General features: G+C 44.9%; 1 protein-coding gene across 2 annotated transcripts in view; it reads left to right on the forward strand.

Annotated features, from left to right (window-relative positions):
- The window catches only part of LOC138242345 (tubulin beta chain), an 89950-nt gene that overhangs the window by 54459 nt on the left and 8109 nt on the right, over positions 1 to 27382 (forward strand). The gene's annotated exons all lie outside the window — the stretch shown is intronic.

The raw sequence follows: 27382 nt of genomic DNA on the forward strand, positions 1-27382 counted from the left end.
CTGTATTATTATTATTGAGAGACAGACTCACTGTTCCTCAGGCTGGGACAGGAGATCACACACTGGATTATTATTATTGAGAGACAGACTCACTGTTCCTCAGGCTGGGACAGGAGATCACACACTGTATTATTATTATTGAGAGACAGGCTCACTGTTCCTCAGGCTGGGACAGGAGATCACACACTGTATTATTATTATTGAGAGACAGACTCACTGTTCCTCAGGCTGGGACAGGAGATCACACACTGTATTATTATTATTGAGAGACAGGCTCGCTGTCTGTTCCTCAGGCTGGGACAGGAGATCACACACTGGATTATTATTATTGAGAGACAGGCTCACTGTCTGTTCCTCAGGCTGCGACAGGAGATCACATGCTGTATTATTATTATTGAGAGACAGGTTCACTGTCTGTTCCTCAGGCTGGGACAGGAGATCACACACTGTATTATTATTATTGAGAGACAGGCTCACTGTTCCTCAGGCTGGGACAGGAGATCACACACTGTATTATTATTATTGAGAGACAGACTCACTGTTCCTCAGGCTGGGACAGGAGATCACACACTGTATTATTATTATTGAGAGACAGGCTCGCTGTCTGTTCCTCAGGCTGGGACAGGAGATCACATACTGGATTATTATTATTGAGAGACAGACTCACTGTTCCTCAGGCTTTGACAGGAGATCACACACTGTATTATTATTATTGAGAGACAGGCTCACTGTCTGTTCCTCAGGCTGGGACAGGAGATCACACACTGTATTATTATTATTGAGAGACAGGCTCACTGTCTGTTCCTCAGGCTGGGACAGGAGATCACACACTGTATTATTATTATTGAGAGACAGACTCACTGTTCCTCAGGCTGGGACAGGAGATCACACACTGGATTATTATTATTGAGAGACAGACTCACTGTTCCTCAGGCTGGGACAGGAGATCACACACTGTATTATTATTATTGAGAGACAGGCTAACTGTCTGTTCCTCAGGCTGGTACAGGAGATCACACACTGGATTATTATTATTGAGAGACAGACTCACTGTTCCTCAGGCTGGGACAGGAGATCACACACTGTATTATTATTATTGAGAGACAGGCTCACTGTCTGTTCCTCAGGCTGGGACAGGAGATCACACCCTGTATTACTAGTATTGAGAGACAGGCTCACTGTCTGTTCCTCAGGCTGGGACAGGAGATCACACACTGGATTATTATTATTGAGTGACAGGCTCGCTGTCTGTTCCTCAGGCTGGGACAGGAGATCACACACTGTATTATTATTATTGAGAGACAGGCTCACTGTCTGTTCCTCAGGCTGGGACAGGAGATCACACACTGTATTATTATTATTGAGAGACAGGCTCACTGTCTGTTCCTCAGGCTGGGACAGGAGATCACACACTGTATTATTATTATTGAGAGACAGACTCACTGTTCCTCAGGCTGGGACAGGAGATCACACACTGGATTATTATTATTGAGAGACAGACTCACTGTTCCTCAGGCTGGGACAGGAGATCACACACTGTATTATTATTATTGAGAGACAGACTCACTGTTCCTCAGGCTGGGACAGGAGATCACACACTGTATTATTATTATTGAGAGACAGGCTCACTGTCTGTTCCTCAGGCTGGGACAGGAGATCACACACTGTATTATTATTATTGAGAGACAGGCTCACTGTCTGTTCCTCAGGCTGGGACAGGAGATCACACCCTGTATTACTAGTATTGAGAGACAGGCTCACTGTCTGTTCCTCAGGCTGGGACAGGAGATCACACACTGGATTATTATTATTGAGAGACAGGCTCGCTGTCTGTTCCTCAGGCTGCGACAGGAGATCACACACTGTATTATTATTATTGAGAGACAGGCTCGCTGTCTGTTCCTCAGGCTGCGACAGGAGATCACACACTGTATTATTATTATTGAGAGACAGGCTCCCTGTCTGTTCCTCAGGCTTTGACAGGACATCACACACTGTATTATTATTATTGAGAGACAGGCTCGCTGTCTGTTCCTCAGGCTGCGACAGGAGATCACACACTGTATTATTATTATTGAGAGACAGGCTCGCTGTCTGTTCCTCAGGCTGGAACAGGAGATCACACACTGGATTATTATTATTGAGAGACAGACTCACTGTTCCTCAGGCTTTGACAGGAGATCACACACTGTATTATTATTATTGAGAGACAGGCTCACTGTCTGTTCCTCAGGCTGGGACAGGAGATCACACACTGTATTATTATTATTGAGAGACAGGCTCACTGTCTGTTCCTCAGGCTGGGACAGGAGATCACACACTGTATTATTATTATTGAGAGACAGACTCACTGTTCCTCAGGCTGGGACAGGAGATCACACACTGGATTATTATTATTGAGAGACAGACTCACTGTTCCTCAGGCTGGGACAGGAGATCACACACTGTATTATTATTATTGAGAGACAGGCTCACTGTTCCTCAGGCTGGGACAGGAGATCACACACTGTATTATTATTATTGAGAGACAGACTCACTGTTCCTCAGGCTGGGACAGGAGATCACACACTGTATTATTATTATTGAGAGACAGGCTCGCTGTCTGTTCCTCAGGCTGGGACAGGAGATCACACACTGGATTATTATTATTGAGAGACAGGCTCACTGTCTGTTCCTCAGGCTGGGACAGGAGATCACACACTGTATTATTATTATTGAGAGACAGGCTCACTGTCTGTTCCTCAGGCTGGGACAGGAGATCACACACTGGATTATTATTATTGAGAGACAGACTCACTGTTCCTCAGGCTTTGACAGGAGATCACACACTGTATTATTATTATTGAGAGACAGGCTCACTGTCTGTTCCTCAGGCTGGGACAGGAGATCACACACTGTATTATTATTATTGAGAGACAGGCTCACTGTCTGTTCCTCAGGCTGGGACAGGAGATCACACCCTGTATTACTAGTATTGAGAGACAGGCTCACTGTCTGTTCCTCAGGCTGGGACAGGAGATCACACACTGGATTATTATTATTGAGAGACAGGCTCGCTGTCTGTTCCTCAGGCTGCGACAGGAGATCACACACTGTATTATTATTATTGAGAGACAGGCTCGCTGTCTGTTCCTCAGGCTGGGACAGGAGATCACACACTGGATTATTATTATTGAGAGACAGGCTCACTGTCTGTTCCTCAGGCTGCGACAGGAGATCACATGCTGTATTATTATTATTGAGAGACAGGTTCACTGTCTGTTCCTCAGGCTGGGACAGGAGATCACACACTGTATTATTATTATTGAGAGACAGGCTCACTGTTCCTCAGGCTGGGACAGGAGATCACACACTGTATTATTATTATTGAGAGACAGACTCACTGTTCCTCAGGCTGGGACAGGAGATCACACACTGTATTATTATTATTGAGAGACAGGCTCGCTGTCTGTTCCTCAGGCTGGGACAGGAGATCACACACTGGATTATTATTATTGAGAGACAGACTCACTGTTCCTCAGGCTTTGACAGGAGATCACACACTGTATTATTATTATTGAGAGATAGGCTCACTGTCTGTTCCTCAGGCTGGGACAGGAGATCACACACTGTATTATTATTATTGAGAGACAGGCTCACTGTCTGTTCCTCAGGCTGGGACAGGAGATCACACACTGTATTATTATTATTGAGAGACAGACTCACTGTTCCTCAGGCTGGGACAGGAGATCACACACTGGATTATTATTATTGAGAGACAGACTCACTGTTCCTCAGGCTGGAACAGGAGATCACACACTGTATTATTATTATTGAGAGACAGGCTCACTGTCTGTTCCTCAGGCTGGTACAGGAGATCACACACTGGATTATTATTATTGAGAGACAGACTCACTGTTCCTCAGGCTGGGACAGGAGATCACACACTGTATTATTATTATTGAGAGACAGGCTCACTGTCTGTTCCTCAGGCTGGGACAGGAGATCACATGCTGTATTATTATTATTGAGAGACAGGTTCACTGTCTGTTCCTCAGGCTGGGACAGGAGATCACACACTGTATTATTATTATTGAGAGACAGACTCACTGTTCCTCAGGCTGGGACAGGAGATCACACACTGTATTATTATTATTGAGAGACAGGCTCACTGTCTGTTCCTCAGGCTGGGACAGGAGATCACATGCTGTATTATTATTATTGAGAGACAGGTTCACTGTCTGTTCCTCAGGCTGGGACAGGAGATCACACACTGTATTATTATTATTGAGAGACAGGCTCACTGTTCCTCAGGCTGGGACAGGAGATCACACACTGTATTATTATTATTGAGAGACAGACTCACTGTTCCTCAGGCTGGGACAGGAGATCACACACTGTATTATTATTATTGAGAGACAGGCTCGCTGTCTGTTCCTCAGGCTGGGACAGGAGATCACACACTGGATTATTATTATTGAGAGACAGGCTCACTGTCTGTTCCTCAGGCTGGGACAGGAGATCACACACTGTATTATTATTATTGAGAGACAGGCTCACTGTCTGTTCCTCAGGCTGGGACAGGAGATCACACACTGTATTATTATTATTGAGAGACAGGCTCACTGTCTGTTCCTCAGGCTGGGACAGGAGATCACACCCTGTATTACTAGTATTGAGAGACAGGCTCACTGTCTGTTCCTCAGGCTGGGACAGGAGATCACACACTGGATTATTATTATTGAGAGACAGGCTCGCTGTCTGTTCCTCAGGCTGCGACAGGAGATCACACACTGTATTATTATTATTGAGAGACAGGCTCGCTGTCTGTTCCTCAGGCTGCGACAGGAGATCACACACTGTATTATTATTATTGAGAGACAGGCTCCCTGTCTGTTCCTCAGGCTTTGACAGGACATCACACACTGTATTATTATTATTGAGAGACAGGCTCGCTGTCTGTTCCTCAGGCTGCGACAGGAGATCACACACTGTATTATTATTATTGAGAGACAGGCTCGCTGTCTGTTCCTCAGGCTGGAACAGGAGATCACACACTGGATTATTATTATTGAGAGACAGACTCACTGTTCCTCAGGCTTTGACAGGAGATCACACACTGTATTATTATTATTGAGAGACAGGTTCACTGTCTGTTCCTCAGGCTGGGACAGGAGATCACACACTGTATTATTATTATTGAGAGACAGGCTCACTGTTCCTCAGGCTGGGACAGGAGATCACACACTGTATTATTATTATTGAGAGACAGACTCACTGTTCCTCAGGCTGGGACAGGAGATCACACACTGTATTATTATTATTGAGAGACAGGCTCGCTGTCTGTTCCTCAGGCTGGGACAGGAGATCACACACTGGATTATTATTATTGAGAGACAGGCTCGCTGTCTGTTCCTCAGGCTGGGACAGGAGATCACACACTGTATTATTATTATTGAGAGACAGGCTCACTGTCTGTTCCTCAGGCTGGGACAGGAGATCACACACTGGATTATTATTATTGAGAGACAGACTCACTGTTCCTCAGGCTTTGACAGGAGATCACACACTGTATTATTATTATTGAGAGACAGGCTCACTGTCTGTTCCTCAGGCTGGGACAGGAGATCACACACTGTATTATTATTATTGAGAGACAGGCTCACTGTCTGTTCCTCAGGCTGGGACAGGAGATCACACCCTGTATTACTAGTATTGAGAGACAGGCTCACTGTCTGTTCCTCAGGCTGGGACAGGAGATCACACACTGGATTATTATTATTGAGAGACAGGCTCGCTGTCTGTTCCTCAGGCTGCGACAGGAGATCACACACTGTATTATTATTATTGAGAGACAGGCTCGCTGTCTGTTCCTCAGGCTGCGACAGGAGATCACACACTGTATTATTATTATTGAGAGACAGGCTCCCTGTCTGTTCCTCAGGCTTTGACAGGAGATCACACACTGTATTATTATTATTGAGAGACAGGCTCGCTGTCTGTTCCTCAGGCTGCGACAGGAGATCACACACTGTATTATTATTATTGAGAGACAGGCTCGCTGTCTGTTCCTCAGGCTGGAACAGGAGATCACACACTGGATTATTATTATTGAGAGACAGACTCACTGTTCCTCAGGCTTTGACAGGAGATCACACACTGTATTATTATTATTGAGAGACAGGCTCACTGTCTGTTCCTCAGGCTGGGACAGGAGATCACACACTGTATTATTATTATTGAGAGACAGGCTCACTGTCTGTTCCTCAGGCTGGGACAGGAGATCACACACTGTATTATTATTATTGAGAGACAGACTCACTGTTCCTCAGGCTGGGACAGGAGATCACACACTGGATTATTATTATTGAGAGACAGACTCACTGTTCCTCAGGCTGGGACAGGAGATCACACACTGTATTATTATTATTGAGAGACAGGCTCACTGTTCCTCAGGCTGGGACAGGAGATCACACACTGTATTATTATTATTGAGAGACAGACTCACTGTTCCTCAGGCTGGGACAGGAGATCACACACTGTATTATTATTATTGAGAGACAGGCTCGCTGTCTGTTCCTCAGGCTGGGACAGGAGATCACACACTGGATTATTATTATTGAGAGACAGGCTCACTGTCTGTTCCTCAGGCTGCGACAGGAGATCACATGCTGTATTATTATTATTGAGAGACAGGTTCACTGTCTGTTCCTCAGGCTGGGACAGGAGATCACACACTGTATTATTATTATTGAGAGACAGGCTCACTGTTCCTCAGGCTGGGACAGGAGATCACACACTGTATTATTATTATTGAGAGACAGACTCACTGTTCCTCAGGCTTTGACAGGAGATCACACACAGTATTATTATTATTGAGAGACAGGCTCACTGTCTGTTCCTCAGGCTGGGACAGGAGATCACACACTGTATTATTATTATTGAGAGACAGGCTCCCTGTCTGTTCCTCAGGCTTTGACAGGAGATCACACACTGTATTATTATTATTGAGAGACAGGCTCGCTGTCTGTTCCTCAGGCTGCGACAGGAGATCACACACTGTATTATTATTATTGAGAGACAGGCTCGCTGTCTCTTCCTCAGGCTGGAACAGGAGATCACACACTGGATTATTATTATTGAGAGACAGACTCACTGTTCCTCAGGCTTTGACAGGAGATCACACACTGTATTATTATTATTGAGAGACAGGCTCACTGTCTGTTCCTCAGGCTGGGACAGGAGATCACACACTGTATTATTATTATTGAGAGACAGGCTCACTGTCTGTTCCTCAGGCTGGGACAGGAGATCACACACTGTATTATTATTATTGAGAGACAGACTCACTGTTCCTCAGGCTGGGACAGGAGATCACACACTGGATTATTATTATTGAGAGACAGACTCACTGTTCCTCAGGCTGGGACAGGAGATCACACACTGTATTATTATTATTGAGAGACAGGCTCACTGTTCCTCAGGCTGGGACAGGAGATCACACACTGTATTATTATTATTGAGAGACAGACTCACTGTTCCTCAGGCTGGGACAGGAGATCACACACTGTATTATTATTATTGAGAGACAGGCTCGCTGTCTGTTCCTCAGGCTGGGACAGGAGATCACACACTGGATTATTATTATTGAGAGACAGGCTCACTGTCTGTTCCTCAGGCTGCGACAGGAGATCACATGCTGTATTATTATTATTGAGAGACAGGTTCACTGTCTGTTCCTCAGGCTGGGACAGGAGATCACACACTGTATTATTATTATTGAGAGACAGGCTCACTGTTCCTCAGGCTGGGACAGGAGATCACACACTGTATTATTATTATTGAGAGTGTCGTGGAAATTTAACTATCAAGGAAGCCACAAGAGAGAGTTCTCACCTGAGTAAGGTCTTTATTTCAATATTGCAATATTGGGAGCCCTGCTGCCACTTCGCCAAGTGCAACCAGAGACTCAATTTGTTACAAGCAGTACAGGGTTTTTATAAGACGTTGCGCTGTAAAAAAGTTCAGCACTTGGTCCCTTCTAAAACTTCCCCTTTCTCTAAGAGAAAACAGATTACATCATAGAGCGAGAGAAGAAAACTAGATTTGTTATTCAAAGCTTATCAGTTACTTTCAGCTAATTCTAATGACCCAGACAGCATATATTATTTTGGTACATTGTCTTCTAAACTCACCTAAACAGTGTACTTTGTTGACGAACTGTTTTCTAAAATTCTGCACGTACTGTAGCATAGCAGTTATATCCTTGAAATATTATCTAAAAGCACCAATATATTTTTTTGTAAAGCTCTCTACATTTTTAAGAATCAATTAACTCATTAGATTTCCACTACAATTCCCTCCTTTTTATTCTTGAAAATGATTAAAAGTTAGATTCTTCATATGGACTCCCAGGAGGCTCCCATACTTCAGATTCTACCGTTTTTATCAGAACATACTGATGCGCAAACATATTCATTATCATATTTCGAAGCATTGGAATAATACAAGTCGAACAGCAACACAAAAACAGGAAGACAAGTATCACAGCTACTATAATCAGTGTTAGTAACTTAAAGAAAAACATTCCCCCTGGCCCAAACAGTGATTCTAACCAGGAGAGAAATGGGTGAGGCTGTAGAATGAGGCATTAAAGCACATACATAACAAGATGCATTAGATTTCTTTAACTTTACAGTATGATTTATAAATTTGTACCACAAATTACTCATATCCCCCTCATTATCAGTTTCATTCAGCCAGTTTGTATACAAAGAGGCTTCGCGTTTAGATTCTTCCTCTTTCTGGGTGGTGACAGGCTTCCACATAAAAAGGAAAAAGGCTGTGCACATCAGTCCCAAGCATGTGATTCCCATCTATCCCTGTGGAGACATCACTCCTGCTCTTTGCTCAGTTCGTTTGTGACCTTTTTACAGTGGGAAGCATGAATTCAGGGCACCTGGCACGGCCCCCTCCACCTGAGCGAACACCACCTCTTTTTCCTGTCTTTCACCAGAATCCAGTCTACTTATTCACGCATTAGTTCTTACAGCACAGGTAAATCCCTGTGGGCTGGAGCCCAGCATTTTTCTTAGGGGTTTTTTACAAGATTGGTCAACAGCTGGGTAATAACTCTTAGAAAAATCTACACATTGTTCCACTGCCTCAGCTGTGCCGTTTTGCAGAACAATTCTAGCTGAAGTTGTAAAATTTCTCTTTGGTCCGTTCCTGCAAAACATCTTATTATAAACAAACAAACCATAATAATAATGTGCATCTATGGGAATCACTCCCAAGGGTAACCCCCCTTAAAACTATATTGTTCTACCCATCAGGTTCTGCCACTAGATAGGAGAACCTTTCTCTACATTTTTTTTTTACCTTCATGATCCCTTCAGGGCGTACAATTAGCACAGAAGCAGCAGCTTTAGTCCACATGTTTTTCAAGCAGGATATTAACAGTATGATCATAACGAATAATACCAGACACAAATATGTATTGAACCAGAGACCCTCTCCAGGTTCCTAGCACAGACTGTAGCCATGTACCAATGCCCCAATTATCTGGATTATAATTATGATATATATTTTTCTTCATCATAGATGTGCTTTGCTAAGTCATTCATTTGCTAATAATTGTCTAGAATACAAGTACTGTTTAGTCTTTGCTCACCTAAACAGCTGTCTATCACCCTAATAGAGAATGGCCTAAAACTGTGATTATAGCGAGGAGCATACAGTTATTTCCATTTTAATATATCTGAGTTACACTCAGACTAAAAGCAGGGCTATTTACCCATGCCAATAAACCTAAATGGTCCGTGTGGGTCCTAATGCCCCAGTATAGTGATGGGGACACTATACTGTAAACAGGCGCCGTCCTTCGGATGAGACGTAAAACCGAGGTCCTGACTCTCTGTGGTCATTAAAAATCCCAGGGCACTTCTCGAAAAGAGTAGGGGTGTAACCCCGGTGTCCTGGCCAAATTTCCAATTGGCCCTTACCAATCATGGCCTCCTAATAAATCCCCCTCTATGAATTGGCTACATTACTCTGCTCTCCTCCCCACTGATAGCTGATGTGTGGTGAGCGTTCTGGCGCACTATGGCTGCCGTCGCATCATCCAGGTGGATGCTACACATTGGTGGTGGTGGAGGGGAGTCCCCATTACCTGTAAAGCGCTTTGAGTGGAGTGTCCAGAAAAGCGCTATATAAGTGTAAGCAATTAATTAATTAAATAATCACCTCTATCAAAGGGGATTACTCCCATGAGCATCTTCTATAGCAATACAATCCCAACATGAGCTCTGATTATTATTTGTGGCTGACTGATAAAGTATTGATTCCATATCCCCATTTTATCAAAGTAAAACTCATTACACTTAACAGGTACACTGTCGCCCCCCCTCAGGAAGCTCAACAAACACAGAAACAGTTACAATATAATAATTAATGTTCACTCAGTCTCTGGTGCAGTGGTTCGGTGTCGGCGCAATGCGTAGATCCAGCGATCTCGTCCTGTCACTCAGATGGCAGAGTCGATAGTCAGTTGCACTTGATATGGTCCTTCCCAGCAGGGTTGAAACATCTGGCAGGGTATATCTTCCTCACCACACCCACTCGCCAGGTATCAGGTCGTGTCTTCCCTCTACTGGAGGTCTCCAAGTGTCCAGCACCTGTTCACCAGCCCCATGCACCACTTCAATTAACAACCTACAATACTACAATAGAGAATTAGCAAATTCAACAATCCATTAGCCAAATTCATCCCTCCAGGAAGTTTTGTTAATTGGCTTGTGATGATATCAAACAGGCTCTATTACACAGTTCTGTTTGATCCAGCCCGCATTCCATGGCGTTCCTTCAGTCTGATGTCTAGTCGATCTTTTAGAGTTCTGTTCCTTCATTCCACTGTTCCAGCAGACTGAGGGTGATCTCAGTCCATCTCACCCCGAATAATCCAGCCACAGCCTGTCCCTTGATCATAATACAAGCGGTAGGGCAGTGCCCACCGAGGGCTTATCTCCATCATCAAGTGTTTGGTAGACACAGAGGCAGTGACAGCAACCCACTGGGAAAACAGATTATAAGAGCCAAGGTTTCCCTTTACAAATGTAAATTGTAAACATTTGCTACTGCATGAAAGGTTTCTCAGCAGGCCTTTTGAGCTGTAGCACCTGCACCTGAACTGTAGTTGAGTTCCTTTGATAAGCATCACATTGAGATACCACATAAGTGGCTACTGCTTCAAACACAGTCCCCACCCAGGTTTGGGTAACCAGCACACCATTTGACTCACACCCAGGTGTCCGACAGAGTGCATTTGTCGAGCTATAAAGGGCATTAGGCTGTAAGGGCCTGCAGAGTGTCCAGTATGTTGGCAGCACCACACTCTTTTCTAACCATGTCCTTTTCTCTGCCTTAGAGGCCTCAGCCTGAATATCCTGCAGCTGTCCCCTTTTTACCAATAGAGGTCTCACAGGGGTCTCAGACTCCTGTTCTACAAGTACTGCTCACCTGACAGCTACATCTGCAAAGTTGTTCCCTCGAGTTACTGGAAACATTTCTTTATTATGTGATTTACACTTTACCACAGCTACTTCAGTCAGCAGCTGCAAAGCTTCTAACAGTTCAGAGACAAACCCAGCATTCTTAACTAGAGTCCCTGCCATGTTGGGGAAATCCCTATTCCTTCACTGCCATCCAAAATTGTGGCATACACCAAATGTATATATACAGTCTATATAAATTGCTACAATTTTCCATTTAGCATATTTACAAGTTTCAATTAAATCTTTTCATTCGGTCTGCTAGTTCTACACCAGATTATTCACAGTTTATACAGCCAGGCAGGTAGCCTGCACAACACATAAACACGGCCCCTTGGCCACCGCATCAAGGGGTCCTGAATAATAATAACCCATTTCTTTCACTTACATACAGATTACATACAGATGTTCCGTCTAAGGGAATCCTGTCCAGGGCCAGTGCCTGCAAGAAAGCTTGTTTCAAAACATCAAAAACGGTTTCTGCTGCAGGGGTCAAGGCAATTTTGTCTTTAGACTGCACTACCCCCCTTAAACCAATACGTCACTAGACAAGCTCGTTCTGAGAAGGCATTCACCCTGGCTTTATCATGTAGTTGGTTTTATACTCCTTTTTTTTCCTCTCAAGATCCAATACTTGGAGTAGCCCGGCCTTATGGATTCCCTCATTAGGTAAAACAATCACAATATCACATAACTCTATTGAGTTAGTTTACATAAATCCTATTTCATGCAGTAATTCCTTATAAAATGCTGCAGTCTGGGCCTAAAATAGGTCTGGGGTGTCCCCCACCCACATCAGTAGTTGAAACTGTACATCTTTACCCAAGCAGACTGTGACAGCTTATATTTGCTTTAAACACAACCCTTGCACTCCTTCTCCTGTAGCCTCCTGTTATCCGTTAGAAAACGTTATATCATATCTTTATGCTGTTTTAGTCTAAAAACAGGACAGCTGTGCTCCTGTGCCCCACAGTTACTGCACACTGTAAGATTATTTCACTTTTATTTAAATCCTGAGATAAATTTAGGAAGGCTACAGAGGGGTTTACTAGATTAAAACTGTTAGTTCACACACGGCTCTCGTTTCAGCTTCTGACAAGTTCTTTAATTGTGAAATCAAGCCTCTTTCTTACAATTTCTCCAAAAAACACATTTTTTTTAGTAACTGCACACCAGCTTATTAGTAGTTTTGTCTTTGAGGTTTTATATCTCGGTATAACATTAAAGTCGCACAATAATTTCGACAAACTGGCGGCTCCCTTTTCTCCTCCTTGGGAGTCTTTTTACCTCCCATTTGCAGCGCTCGCACTTCTGCATGCATGCTTCGCGAGTTATTAAATCACATCTGTCTCTGTTTGTAATATCAGGAAAGCATAGTTGCACATTCTTGGCAACATCAGGTTTTAACCCACTCAAGTAAATTTGTTTTATTACTGTGGAAGTATCTTTATTCACTTCCTTTTCATCGGCTAACCCCGAGTATACTATCCATAAAGCTATAAACCTTTCTGTAAAATCTGAAAACATCCTCACTTCCTTCTGCTGACATGCTGTTACTTTTCTCTAATCAGTTTTCGGTGGGAAATGCTCTTTCAAAAATCTCCACACTAATTCCCACCCTTCTCCCAGATTCTCTCTCAAGGCGTTCTATTTCTTCTTTTGCTTTCTCTTTTTCTACATATACAACTTCGTTTCGTTCAGCCATTGCTTTTAGCTTTTCCATCAGGGATTTTTCCGTCTCATCTATGATATTCTGTTGAATTCTCAAATATTCCTCTAAATATTTTTATCCAAAGGTTCATACACTTTTCTACATTCCTGTTCAGCCTAAATTCCGTCTGACAGTCAATATTTCTTTTAAGTTTCACTTTGGATTAATCAAACTTTTTTTCCCTTCACACCAAACCATTTTCATGTCTCCCACGTGCCCCACGGAATCCCCCAGTCGAGACAAACTGACGAACTATCACAATTCGGGAACATGGACCAGGTTCGAAATCCTGGCTTTAAACACACAGTTGAATCGAGTTACCATTTTCGGCTCTTCTGCGAGTACAGTTCTAGTTACTACCTTCAGCCGTACTGCAGTCGTGTACCAGGATGCAACACCTGGATTTTTTCGCACGGGCAGGGCGAGATGCTATTCCTTCAGCAATCCCTCCTTTTCTACCCCACCTTCACAAAACAGGCATCTAAAACACATACACCATTAACTCATTTTTTCTGTTGTACTCGCTTCAGCTTCAGGAAAACCCTGAACCCACCACAGCAACATGGAGAGGACAAGGGACTTTTTAGAAAAGAGGAGTCCTTACCTCTTTTTAGAAGCGGCCGCCTAACTTTTCCTCCCCATGTCCGTGTGGTTTAATTTAGATGGATACTTCTTCATCATTTGGGTCACGTATCCGCCAATCTGCCTCCTCCTTTTTAGAGGACGTTATAAACCTTTAGGAACAATATGATCTAGCAACAAGGTTATGTCACTATAATTAGGCTTAAGACAATCAAGAACAAGGCGCTTGTCTTTCTTCTAAATTCTTTACGATCATAAGGAAAAGACTTAACTAATGCAAATAATTCACTAGGAGACCAATGTCAATGTACTGTACATATGCTGGAGTTCCTTCTGGACCTGAAAAAGTGCACATTGGTATTTCACAAACAAGTGGCTCCGGACCGCTTTCTAATTTCGGTGGAGACTTTTTCTTTTTAGTACGCATGGCCATGACTTTATCTGCAGCTTGCTGTTCTTTAGTTTCAAGACTAGTCTTTTTTTAAGCTTCCCATTATTTCTGTGATTCCTCTTTCCATTAAATAAGTTTTCCAATTCATTTTCTTTCATTTCTTCTCCTTCTCTTCTAAGTTTCCCCTTCTTCAGGAAACTTCTTTTTCCTAATTCAACTTTCCTCTGTCCATTCTGATTCACTTACAAAGATCCTTCATAGTTATGGGCCCCTAATTATCATATATAAATTATGTGCAAGTTCCCTTACACCTTTTACCCTAGCTTTACAGTTCATGAACATAATTTTTTTCCCTAACCCAGGCTATAATTGTTTCTCCGAATTTGTCGTACATGTACTTTTGCTGGACTGCTCAGTCCCATTTTCGTCTTTGAATTTTAATTTCCCATTTTTACCGATCGGTGCCTTACTTTAGAACCTTATCACATTAACTACTCCGCAGAGCAAAAACCACACGTCTGTGTTAAGATAAGTTCTTTATATGAGTCCCAGACTCATCAAACCCGCGTGAGAACACCCCTGTGGCTCGCTTCTCAAACTATTAATTTTTAAGGATCACTTACTGACGTCAGACAGCTGCCAATTCTCCAGACGCGTCTCTGGAAGGATAAACAGTTTATCCTCCGAGGTTCGTCCAATTTGCTAAAATTGTCCGGGTCCGGATGGAGTTTCAGCAGCCGTTCGCGTTCAGGTTTGTGATCCCGGACGAGCCCCCAAACTGTCGTGGAAATTTAACTATCAAGGAAGCCACAAGAGAGAGTTCTCACCTGAGTAAGGTCTTTATTTCAATATTGCAATATTGGGAGCCCTGCTGCCACTTCGCCAAGTGCAACCAGAGACTCAATTTGTTACAAGCAGTACAGGGTTTTTATAAGACGTTGCGCTGTAAAAAAGTTCAGCACTTGGTCCCTTCTAAAACTTCCCCTTTCTCTAAGAGAAAACAGATTACATCATAGAGCGAGAGAAGAAAACTAGATTTGTTATTCAAAGCTTATCAGTTACTTTCAGCTAATTCTAATGACCCAGACAGCATATATTATTTTGGTACATTGTCTTCTAAACTAACCTAAACAGTGTACTTTGTTGACGAACTGTTTTCTAAAATTCTGCACGTACTGTAGCATAGCAGTTATATCCTTGAAATATTATCTAAAAGCACCAATATATTTTTTTGTAAAGCTCTCTACATTTTTAAGAATCAATTAACTCATTAGATTTCCACTACAAGAGACAGACTCACTGTTCCTCAGGCTGGGACAGGAGATCACACACTGTATTATTATTATTGAGAGACAGGCTCACTGTTCCTCAGGCTGGGACAGGAGATCACACACTGTATTATTATTATTGAGAGACAGACTCACTGTTCCTCAGGCTGGGACAGGAGATCACACACTGTATTATTATTATTGAGAGACAGGCTCACTGTTCCTCAGGCTGGGACAGGAGATCACACACTGTATTATTATTATTGAGAGACAGACTCACTGTTCCTCAGGCTGGGACAGGAGATCACACACTGTATTATTATTATTGAGAGACAGGCTCACTGTCTGTTCCTCAGGCTGGGACAGGAGATCACACCCTGTATTACTAGTATTGAGAGACAGGCTCACTGTCTGTTCCTCAGGCTGGGACAGGAGATCACACACTGGATTATTATTATTGAGAGACAGGCTCGCTGTCTGTTCCTCAGGCTGCGACAGGAGATCACACACTGTATTATTATTATTGAGAGACAGGCTCGCTGTCTGTTCCTCAGGCTGCGACAGGAGATCACACACTGTATTATTATTATTGAGAGACAGGCTCCCTGTCTGTTCCTCAGGCTTTGACAGGACATCACACACTGTATTATTATTATTGAGAGACAGGCTCGCTGTCTGTTCCTCAGGCTGCGACAGGAGATCACACACTGTATTATTATTATTGAGAGACAGGCTCGCTGTCTGTTCCTCAGGCTGGAACAGGAGATCACACACTGGATTATTATTATTGAGAGACAGACTCACTGTTCCTCAGGCTTTGACAGGAGATCACACACTGTATTATTATTATTGAGAGACAGGCTCACTGTCTGTTCCTCAGGCTGGGACAGGAGATCACACACTGTATTATTATTATTGAGAGACAGGCTCACTGTCTGTTCCTCAGGCTGGGACAGGAGATCACACACTGTATTATTATTATTGAGAGACAGACTCACTGTTCCTCAGGCTGGGACAGGAGATCACACACTGGATTATTATTATTGAGAGACAGACTCACTGTTCCTCAGGCTGGGACAGAAGATCACACACTGTATTATTATTATTGAGAGACAGGCTCACTGTTCCTCAGGCTGGGACAGGAGATCACACACTGTATTATTATTATTGAGAGACAGACTCACTGTTCCTCAGGCTGGGACAGGAGATCACACACTGTATTATTATTATTGAGAGACAGGCTCGCTGTCTGTTCCTCAGGCTGGGACAGGAGATCACACACTGGATTATTATTATTGAGAGACAGGCTCACTGTCTGTTCCTCAGGCTGGGACAGGAGATCACACACTGTATTATTATTATTGAGAGACAGGCTCACTGTCTGTTCCTCAGGCTGGGACAGGAGATCACACACTGGATTATTATTATTGAGAGACAGACTCACTGTTCCTCAGGCTTTGACAGGAGATCACACACTGTATTATTATTATTGAGAGACAGGCTCACTGTCTGTTCCTCAGGCTGGGACAGGAGATCACACACTGTATTATTATTATTGAGAGACAGGCTCACTGTCTGTTCCTCAGGCTGGGACAGGAGATCACACCCTGTATTACTAGTATTGAGAGACAGGCTCACTGTCTGTTCCTCAGGCTGGGACAGGAGATCACACACTGGATTATTATTATTGAGAGACAGGCTCGCTGTCTGTTCCTCAGGCTGCGACAGGAGATCACACACTGTATTATTATTATTGAGAGACAGGCTCGCTGTCTGTTCCTCAGGCTGGGACAGGAGATCACACACTGGATTATTATTATTGAGAGACAGGCTCACTGTCTGTTCCTCAGGCTGCGACAGGAGATCACATGCTGTATTATTATTATTGAGAGACAGGTTCACTGTCTGTTCCTCAGGCTGGGACAGGAGATCACACACTGTATTATTATTATTGAGAGACAGGCTCACTGTTCCTCAGGCTGGGACAGGAGATCACACACTGTATTATTATTATTGAGAGACAGACTCACTGTTCCTCAGGCTGGGACAGGAGATCACACACTGTATTATTATTATTGAGAGACAGGCTCGCTGTCTGTTCCTCAGGCTGGGACAGGAGATCACACACTGGATTATTATTATTGAGAGACAGACTCACTGTTCCTCAGGCTTTGACAGGAGATCACACACTGTATTATTATTATTGAGAGACAGGCTCACTGTCTGTTCCTCAGGCTGGGACAGGAGATCACACACTGTATTATTATTATTGAGAGACAGGCTCACTGTCTGTTCCTCAGGCTGGGACAGGAGATCACACACTGTATTATTATTATTGAGAGACAGACTCACTGTTCCTCAGGCTGGGACAGGAGATCACACACTGGATTATTATTATTGAGAGACAGACTCACTGTTCCTCAGGCTGGGACAGGAGATCACACACTGTATTATTATTATTGAGAGACAGGCTCACTGTCTGTTCCTCAGGCTGGTACAGGAGATCACACACTGGATTATTATTATTGAGAGACAGACTCACTGTTCCTCAGGCTGGGACAGGAGATCACACACTGTATTATTATTATTGAGAGACAGGCTCACTGTCTGTTCCTCAGGCTGGGACAGGAGATCACATGCTGTATTATTATTATTGAGAGACAGGTTCACTGTCTGTTCCTCAGGCTGGGACAGGAGATCACACACTGTATTATTATTATTGAGAGACAGACTCACTGTTCCTCAGGCTGGGACAGGAGATCACACACTGTATTATTATTATTGAGAGACAGGCTCACTGTCTGTTCCTCAGGCTGGGACAGGAGATCACATGCTGTATTATTATTATTGAGAGACAGGCTCACTGTTCCTCAGGCTGGGACAGGAGATCACACACTGTATTATTATTATTGAGAGACAGACTCACTGTTCCTCAGGCTGGGACAGGAGATCACACACTGTATTATTATTATTGAGAGACAGGCTCGCTGTCTGTTCCTCAGGCTGGGACAGGAGATCACACACTGGATTATTATTATTGAGAGACAGGCTCACTGTCTGTTCCTCAGGCTGGGACAGGAGATCACACACTGTATTATTATTATTGAGAGACAGGCTCACTGTCTGTTCCTCAGGCTGGGACAGGAGATCACACACTGTATTATTATTATTGAGAGACAGGCTCACTGTCTGTTCCTCAGGCTGGGACAGGAGATCACACACTGGATTATTATTATTGAGAGACAGGCTCGCTGTCTGTTCCTCAGGCTGCGACAGGAGATCACACACTGTATTATTATTATTGAGAGACAGACTCACTGTTCCTCAGGCTGGGACAGGAGATCACACACTGTATTATTATTATTGAGAGACAGACTCACTGTTCCTCAGGCTGGGACAGGAGATCACACACTGTATTATTATTATTGAGAGACAGGCTCACTGTTCCTCAGGCTGGGACAGGAGATCACACACTGTATTATTATTATTGAGAGACAGACTCACTGTTCCTCAGGCTGGGACAGGAGATCACACACTGTATTATTATTATTGAGAGACAGGCTCGCTGTCTGTTCCTCAGGCTGGGACAGGAGATCACACACTGGATTATTATTATTGAGAGACAGGCTCACTGTCTGTTCCTCAGGCTGGGACAGGAGATCACACACTGTATTATTATTATTGAGAGACAGGCTCACTGTCTGTTCCTCAGGCTGGGACAGGAGATCACACACTGTATTATTATTATTGAGAGACAGGCTCACTGTCTGTTCCTCAGGCTGGGACAGGAGATCACACACTGGATTATTATTATTGAGAGACAGGCTCGCTGTCTGTTCCTCAGGCTGCGACAGGAGATCACACACTGTATTATTATTATTGAGAGACAGACTCACTGTTCCTCAGGCTGGGACAGGAGATCACACACTGTATTATTATTATTGAGAGACAGACTCACTGTTCCTCAGGCTGGGACAGGAGATCACACACTGTATTATTATTATTGAGAGACAGGCTCGCTGTCTGTTCCTCAGGCTGGGACAGGAGATCACACACTGGATTATTATTATTGAGAGACAGGCTCACTGTCTGTTCCTCAGGCTGGGACAGGAGATCACACACTGTATTATTATTATTGAGAGACAGGCTCACTGTCTGTTCCTCAGGCTGGGACAGGAGATCACACCCTGTATTACTAGTATTGAGAGACAGGCTCACTGTCTGTTCCTCAGGCTGGGACAGGAGATCACACACTGGATTATTATTATTGAGAGACAGGCTCGCTGTCTGTTCCTCAGGCTGCGACAGGAGATCACACACTGTATTATTATTATTGAGAGACAGGCTCGCTGTCTGTTCCTCAGGCTGCGACAGGAGATCACACACTGTATTATTATTATTGAGAGACAGGCTCCCTGTCTGTTCCTCAGGCTTTGACAGGACATCACACACTGTATTATTATTATTGAGAGACAGGCTCGCTGTCTGTTCCTCAGGCTGCGACAGGAGATCACACACTGTATTATTATTATTGAGAGACAGGCTCGCTGTCTGTTCCTCAGGCTGGAACAGGAGATCACACACTGGATTATTATTATTGAGAGACAGACTCACTGTTCCTCAGGCTTTGACAGGAGATCACACACTGTATTATTATTATTGAGAGACAGGCTCACTGTCTGTTCCTCAGGCTGGGACAGGAGATCACACACTGTATTATTATTATTGAGAGACAGGCTCACTGTCTGTTCCTCAGGCTGGGACAGGAGATCACACACTGTATTATTATTATTGAGAGACAGACTCACTGTTCCTCAGGCTGGGACAGGAGATCACACACTGGATTATTATTATTGAGAGACAGACTCACTGTTCCTCAGGCTGGGACAGGAGATCACACACTGTATTATTATTATTGAGAGACAGGCTCACTGTTCCTCAGGCTGGGACAGGAGATCACACACTGTATTATTATTATTGAGAGACAGACTCACTGTTCCTCAGGCTGGGACAGGAGATCACACACTGTATTATTATTATTGAGAGACAGGCTCGCTGTCTGTTCCTCAGGCTGGGACAGGAGATCACACACTGGATTATTATTATTGAGAGACAGGCTCACTGTCTGTTCCTCAGGCTGGGACAGGAGATCACACACTGTATTATTATTATTGAGAGACAGGCTCACTGTCTGTTCCTCAGGCTGGGACAGGAGATCACACACTGGATTATTATTATTGAGAGACAGACTCACTGTTCCTCAGGCTTTGACAGGAGATCACACACTGTATTATTATTATTGAGAGACAGGCTCACTGTCTGTTCCTCAGGCTGGGACAGGAGATCACACACTGTATTATTATTATTGAGAGACAGGCTCACTGTCTGTTCCTCAGGCTGGGACAGGAGATCACACACTGGATTATTATTATTGAGAGACAGGCTCGCTGTCTGTTCCTCAGGCTGCGACAGGAGATCACACACTGTATTATTATTATTGAGAGACAGGCTCGCTGTCTGTTCCTCAGGCTGCGACAGGAGATCACACACTGTATTATTATTATTGAGAGACAGGCTCCCTGTCTGTTCCTCAGGCTTTGACAGGAGATCACACACTGTATTATTATTATTGAGAGACAGGCTCGCTGTCTGTTCCTCAGGCTGCGACAGGAGATCACACACTGTATTATTATTATTGAGAGACAGGCTCGCTGTCTGTTCCTCAGGCTGGAACAGGAGATCACACACTGGATTATTATTATTGAGAGACAGACTCACTGTTCCTCAGGCTTTGACAGGAGATCACACACTGTATTATTATTATTGAGAGACAGGCTCACTGTCTGTTCCTCAGGCTGGGACAGGAGATCACACACTGTATTATTATTATTGAGAGACAGGCTCCCTGTCTGTTCCTCAGGCTTTGACAGGAGATCACACACTGTATTATTATTATTGAGAGACAGGCTCGCTGTCTGTTCCTCAGGCTGCGACAGGAGATCACACACTGTATTATTATTATTGAGAGACAGGCTCGCTGTCTGTTCCTCAGGCTGGAACAGGAGATCACACACTGGATTATTATTATTGAGAGACAGACTCACTGTTCCTCAGGCTTTGACAGGAGATCACACACTGTATTATTATTATTGAGAGACAGGCTCACTGTCTGTTCCTCAGGCTGGGACAGGAGATCACACACTGTATTATTATTATTGAGAGACAGGCTCACTGTCTGTTCCTCAGGCTGGGACAGGAGATCACACACTGTATTATTATTATTGAGAGACAGACTCACTGTTCCTCAGGCTGGGACAGGAGATCACACACTGGATTATTATTATTGAGAGACAGACTCACTGTTCCTCAGGCTGGGACAGGAGATCACACACTGTATTATTATTATTGAGAGACAGGCTCACTGTTCCTCAGGCTGGGACAGGAGATCACACACTGTATTATTATTATTGAGAGACAGACTCACTGTTCCTCAGGCTGGGACAGGAGATCACACACTGTATTATTATTATTGAGAGACAGGCTCGCTGTCTGTTCCTCAGGCTGGGACAGGAGATCACACACTGGATTATTATTATTGAGAGACAGGCTCACTGTCTGTTCCTCAGGCTGCGACAGGAGATCACATGCTGTATTATTATTATTGAGAGACAGGTTCACTGTCTGTTCCTCAGGCTGGGACAGGAGATCACACACTGTATTATTATTATTGAGAGACAGGCTCACTGTTCCTCAGGCTGGGACAGGAGATCACACACTGTATTATTATTATTGAGAGACAGACTCACTGTTCCTCAGGCTTTGACAGGAGATCACACACTGTATTATTATTATTGAGAGACAGGCTCACTGTCTGTTCCTCAGGCTGGGACAGGAGATCACACACTGTATTATTATTATTGAGAGACAGGCTCACTGTCTGTTCCTCAGGCTGGGACAGGAGATCACACACTGTATTATTATTATTGAGAGACAGACTCACTGTTCCTCAGGCTGGGACAGGAGATCACACACTGGATTATTATTATTGAGAGACAGACTCACTGTTCCTCAGGCTGGGACAGGAGATCACACACTGTATTATTATTATTGAGAGACAGGCTCACTGTCTGTTCCTCAGGCTGGTACAGGAGATCACACACTGGATTATTATTATTGAGAGACAGACTCACTGTTCCTCAGGCTGGGACAGGAGATCACACACTGTATTATTATTATTGAGAGACAGGCTCACTGTCTGTTCCTCAGGCTGGGACAGGAGATCACATGCTCTATTATTATTATTGAGAGACAGGTTCACTGTCTGTTCCTCAGGCTGGGACAGGAGATCACACACTGTATTATTATTATTGAGAGACAGACTCACTGTTCCTCAGGCTGGGACAGGAGATCACACACTGTATTATTATTATTGAGAGACAGGCTCACTGTCTGTTCCTCAGGCTGGGACAGGAGATCACATGCTGTATTATTATTATTGAGAGACAGGTTCACTGTCTGTTCCTCAGGCTGGGACAGGAGATCACACACTGTATTATTATTATTGAGAGACAGGCTCACTGTTCCTCAGGCTGGGACAGGAGATCACACACTGTATTATTATTATTGAGAGACAGGCTCGCTGTCTGTTCCTCAGGCTGGGACAGGAGATCACACACTGGATTATTATTATTGAGAGACAGGCTCACTGTCTGTTCCTCAGGCTGGGACAGGAGATCACACACTGTATTATTATTATTGAGAGACAGGCTCACTGTCTGTTCCTCAGGCTGGGACAGGAGATCACACACTGTATTATTATTATTGAGAGACAGGCTCACTGTCTGTTCCTCAGGCTGGGACAGGAGATCACACCCTGTATTACTAGTATTGAGAGACAGGCTCACTGTCTGTTCCTCAGGCTGGGACAGGAGATCACACACTGGATTATTATTATTGAGAGACAGGCTCGCTGTCTGTTCCTCAGGCTGCGACAGGAGATCACACACTGTATTATTATTATTGAGAGACAGGCTCGCTGTCTGTTCCTCAGGCTGCGACAGGAGATCACACACTGTATTATTATTATTGAGAGACAGGCTCCCTGTCTGTTCCTCAGGCTTTGACAGGAGATCACACACTGTATTATTATTATTGAGAGACAGGCTCGCTGTCTGTTCCTCAGGCTGCGACAGGAGATCACACACTGTATTATTATTATTGAGAGACAGGCTCGCTGTCTGTTCCTCAGGCTGGAACAGGAGATCACACACTGGATTATTATTATTGAGAGACAGACTCACTGTTCCTCAGGCTTTGACAGGAGATCACACACTGTATTATTATTATTGAGAGACAGGCTCACTGTCTGTTCCTCAGGCTGGGACAGGAGATCACACACTGTATTATTATTATTGAGAGACAGGCTCACTGTCTGTTCCTCAGGCTGGGACAGGAGATCACACACTGTATTATTATTATTGAGAGACAGACTCACTGTTCCTCAGGCTGGGACAGGAGATCACACACTGGATTATTATTATTGAGAGACAGACTCACTGTTCCTCAGGCTGGGACAGGAGATCACACACTGTATTATTATTATTGAGAGACAGGCTCACTGTTCCTCAGGCTGGGACAGGAGATCACACACTGTATTATTATTATTGAGAGACAGACTCACTGTTCCTCAGGCTGGGACAGGAGATCACACACTGTATTATTATTATTGAGAGACAGGCTCGCTGTCTGTTCCTCAGGCTGGGACAGGAGATCACACACTGGATTATTATTATTGAGAGACAGGCTCACTGTCTGTTCCCCAGGCTGGGACAGGAGATCACACACTGGATTATTATTATTGAGAGACAGACTCGCTGTTCCTCAGGCTGGGACAGGAGATCACACACTGGATTATTATTATTGAGAGACGGGCTCACTGTCTGTTCCTCAGGCTGGGACAGGAGATCACACACTGTATTATTATTATTGAGAGACAGACTCACTGTTCCTCAGGCTGGGACAGGAGATCACACACTGTATTATTATTATTGAGAGACAGGCTCACTGTCTGTTCCTCAGGCTGCGACAGGAGATCACATGCTGTATTATTATTATTGAGAGACAGGTTCACTGTCTGTTCCTCAGGCTGGGACAGGAGATCACACACTGTATTATTATTATTGAGAGACAGGCTCACTGTTCCTCAGGCTGGGACAGGAGATCACACACTGTATTATTATTATTGAGAGACAGACTCACTGTTCCTCAGGCTGGGACAGGAGATCACACACTGTATTATTATTATTGAGAGACAGGCTCGCTGTCTGTTCCTCAGGCTGGGACAGGAGATCACACACTGGATTATTATTATTGAGAGACAGGCTCACTGTCTGTTCCTCAGGCTGGGACAGGAGATCACACACTGTATTATTATTATTGAGAGACAGACTCACTGTTCCTCAGGCTGGGACAGGAGATCACACACTGGATTATTATTATTGAGAGACAGACTCACTGTTCCTCAGGCTGGGACAGGAGATCACACACTGTATTATTATTATTGAGAGACAGGCTCACTGTCTGTTCCTCAGGCTGGTACAGGAGATCACACACTGGATTATTATTATTGAGAGACAGACTCACTGTTCCTCAGGCTGGGACAGGAGATCACACACTGTATTATTATTATTGAGAGACAGGCTCACTGTCTGTTCCTCAGGCTGGGACAGGAGATCACATGCTGTATTATTATTATTGAGAGACAGGTTCACTGTCTGTTCCTCAGGCTGGGACAGGAGATCACACACTGTATTATTATTATTGAGAGACAGACTCACTGTTCCTCAGGCTGGGACAGGAGATCACACACTGTATTATTATTATTGAGAGACAGGCTCACTGTCTGTTCCTCAGGCTGGGACAGGAGATCACACCCTGTATTTCTAGTATTGAGAGTATTATTATTACTGAGAGTATTATTATGACTGAGGCTCACTTTTTCCTCTGTTGGCCTGGTGATGTCACGGAGGGGGAGGGGCTGGGGATAGCACATGCTCGGTGGCCGGGGGGTGATGTCATCGACCGTCTGCGCTGCAGAAGGGGCTGCTGGGAGTCCCGGGGGCCTGCAGCACTGACCGGGAGAGAGGGGGGGTGGGGGGCTGTTAGGGGTTCTGATCGATCAGCCCCTCCCTGCTGCTCCCGCAGTTAGTTCATGGGCAGCGCTGGTAACGAGCAGGACTGTGTGTTCGCCTTCCCCAGAGGGAGCAGAGAGCACCGATTGTGCTCTTTTCAGCAGTGCTGAGTGTGTGCCTGTGTCCAGCTGTGTGTGTGTCTGTGTCTGTCCAGCTGTGTGTGTGTCTGTGTCCAGCTCTGTGTGTGCCTGTGTCCAGCTCTGTGTGTGTCTGTCTGTCCAGCTGTGTGTGTCTGTGTCCAGCTCTGTGTGTGCCTGTGTCCAGCTCTGTGTCTGCATCTTTCCAGCTGTGTTTCTGCATCCGTCCAGCTGTGTGTGTATCTGTGTTTGTCTGTCCAGCTGTGTGTGCGTTTGTCCAGGTGTCTGTATGACCAGCTGTGTGCGTTTGTCCAGCTGTGTCTATCTGTCCAGCATTTTTCCCATTTTCATCTGTGATTGTGTTTTATTGTTTTTTTTAAAGATCTTGATCTACTTCAAATACAGTGAGACTTCATCTTCCAATGAGTCTCTCTCTCTCTTGTGCACAGACTGTTCTCTCCCCCTGCCCGTCTGTCTCTATGTGTGCCTGCCTGTCTCTCTCTCCCTATCTGTCTCTACGTTCCTGCATGTCTTTCTCTCTGTGTGCCTGTCTCTCCCCCTGTCTGACTGTCTGTCTCTCTCTCTCTCTCTCTGTGTGACTGTCTCTCCCCCTGTCTGACTGTCTGTCTCTCTCTGTGTGACTGTCTCTCCCCCTGTCTGACTGTCTGTCTCTCTCTCTGTGTGACTGTCTCTCCCCCTGTCTGACTGTCTGTCTCTCTCTGTGTGTGACTGTCTCTCCCCCGCCTGTCTCTCTCTCTGTGTGACTGTCTCTCCCCCTGTCTGACTGTCTGTCTCTCTCTGTGTGACTGTCTCTCCCCCTGTCTGACTGTCTGTCTCTCTCTCTGTGTGACTGTCTCTCCCCCTGTCTGACTGTCTGTCTCTCTCTGTGTGTGACTGTCTCTCCCCCGCCTGTCTCTCTCTCTGTGTGACTGTCTCTCCCCCTGTCTGACTGTCTCTCTCTCTGTGTGACTGTCTCTCCTCCTGTCTGACTGTCTCTCTCTCTCTCTGTGTGACTGTCTCTCCCCCTGTCTGACTGTCTGTCTCTCTCTCTGTGTGACTGTCTCTCCCCCTGTCTGACTGTCTCTCTCTCTCTCTGTGTGACTGTCTCTCCCCCGCCTGTCTCCCTCTCTCAGTTTAATTCCATTCAAGACGCTTTATTGACGAGATGATGGAATAAAATCGCGGTCGCCATACAAACACAGCCACCGACACCGACCTCACGACACGCGTGAACACAGCTCCACGCCTCGAACATGTCTCTCTCCCTCTCCCCGTCCGCGTCCGCGCTGACTCATCGCTCGCCGATCAATACAGCGCCGCGGCCGGCCGGGGGCATTTTCTAAAAGAGGAGATACGCCATGCCAGCGGTCTGGAGAAGGAGGGAGGGGGAAAAAACTACAACTCCCAGCATGCCATGCACCGGCACTCCCTGTGCACTTCCGGCCCTTCCCCCTGCAGAGAGACCGAGAGACAGCGGAGCCCTCCCGCCCCTCCCCCCGGCCCCGCCCTCCTCCGGCCTCCCCCTCCAATCAGCGGCCCCGCCCGGCCGGCCTGCGGCAGCGGCGGCCAATCGCGGCGCGCCGAGCCCCCCTCCGCCGCCCCGCCGGGCCCGCCCCCCCGGGTATATAGCCTTTG

The sequence above is a fragment of the Lepisosteus oculatus genome, chromosome 14, assembly GCF_040954835.1.
Source record: "Lepisosteus oculatus isolate fLepOcu1 chromosome 14, fLepOcu1.hap2, whole genome shotgun sequence".
Classification (NCBI taxonomy): Eukaryota; Metazoa; Chordata; class Actinopteri; order Semionotiformes; family Lepisosteidae; genus Lepisosteus; species Lepisosteus oculatus.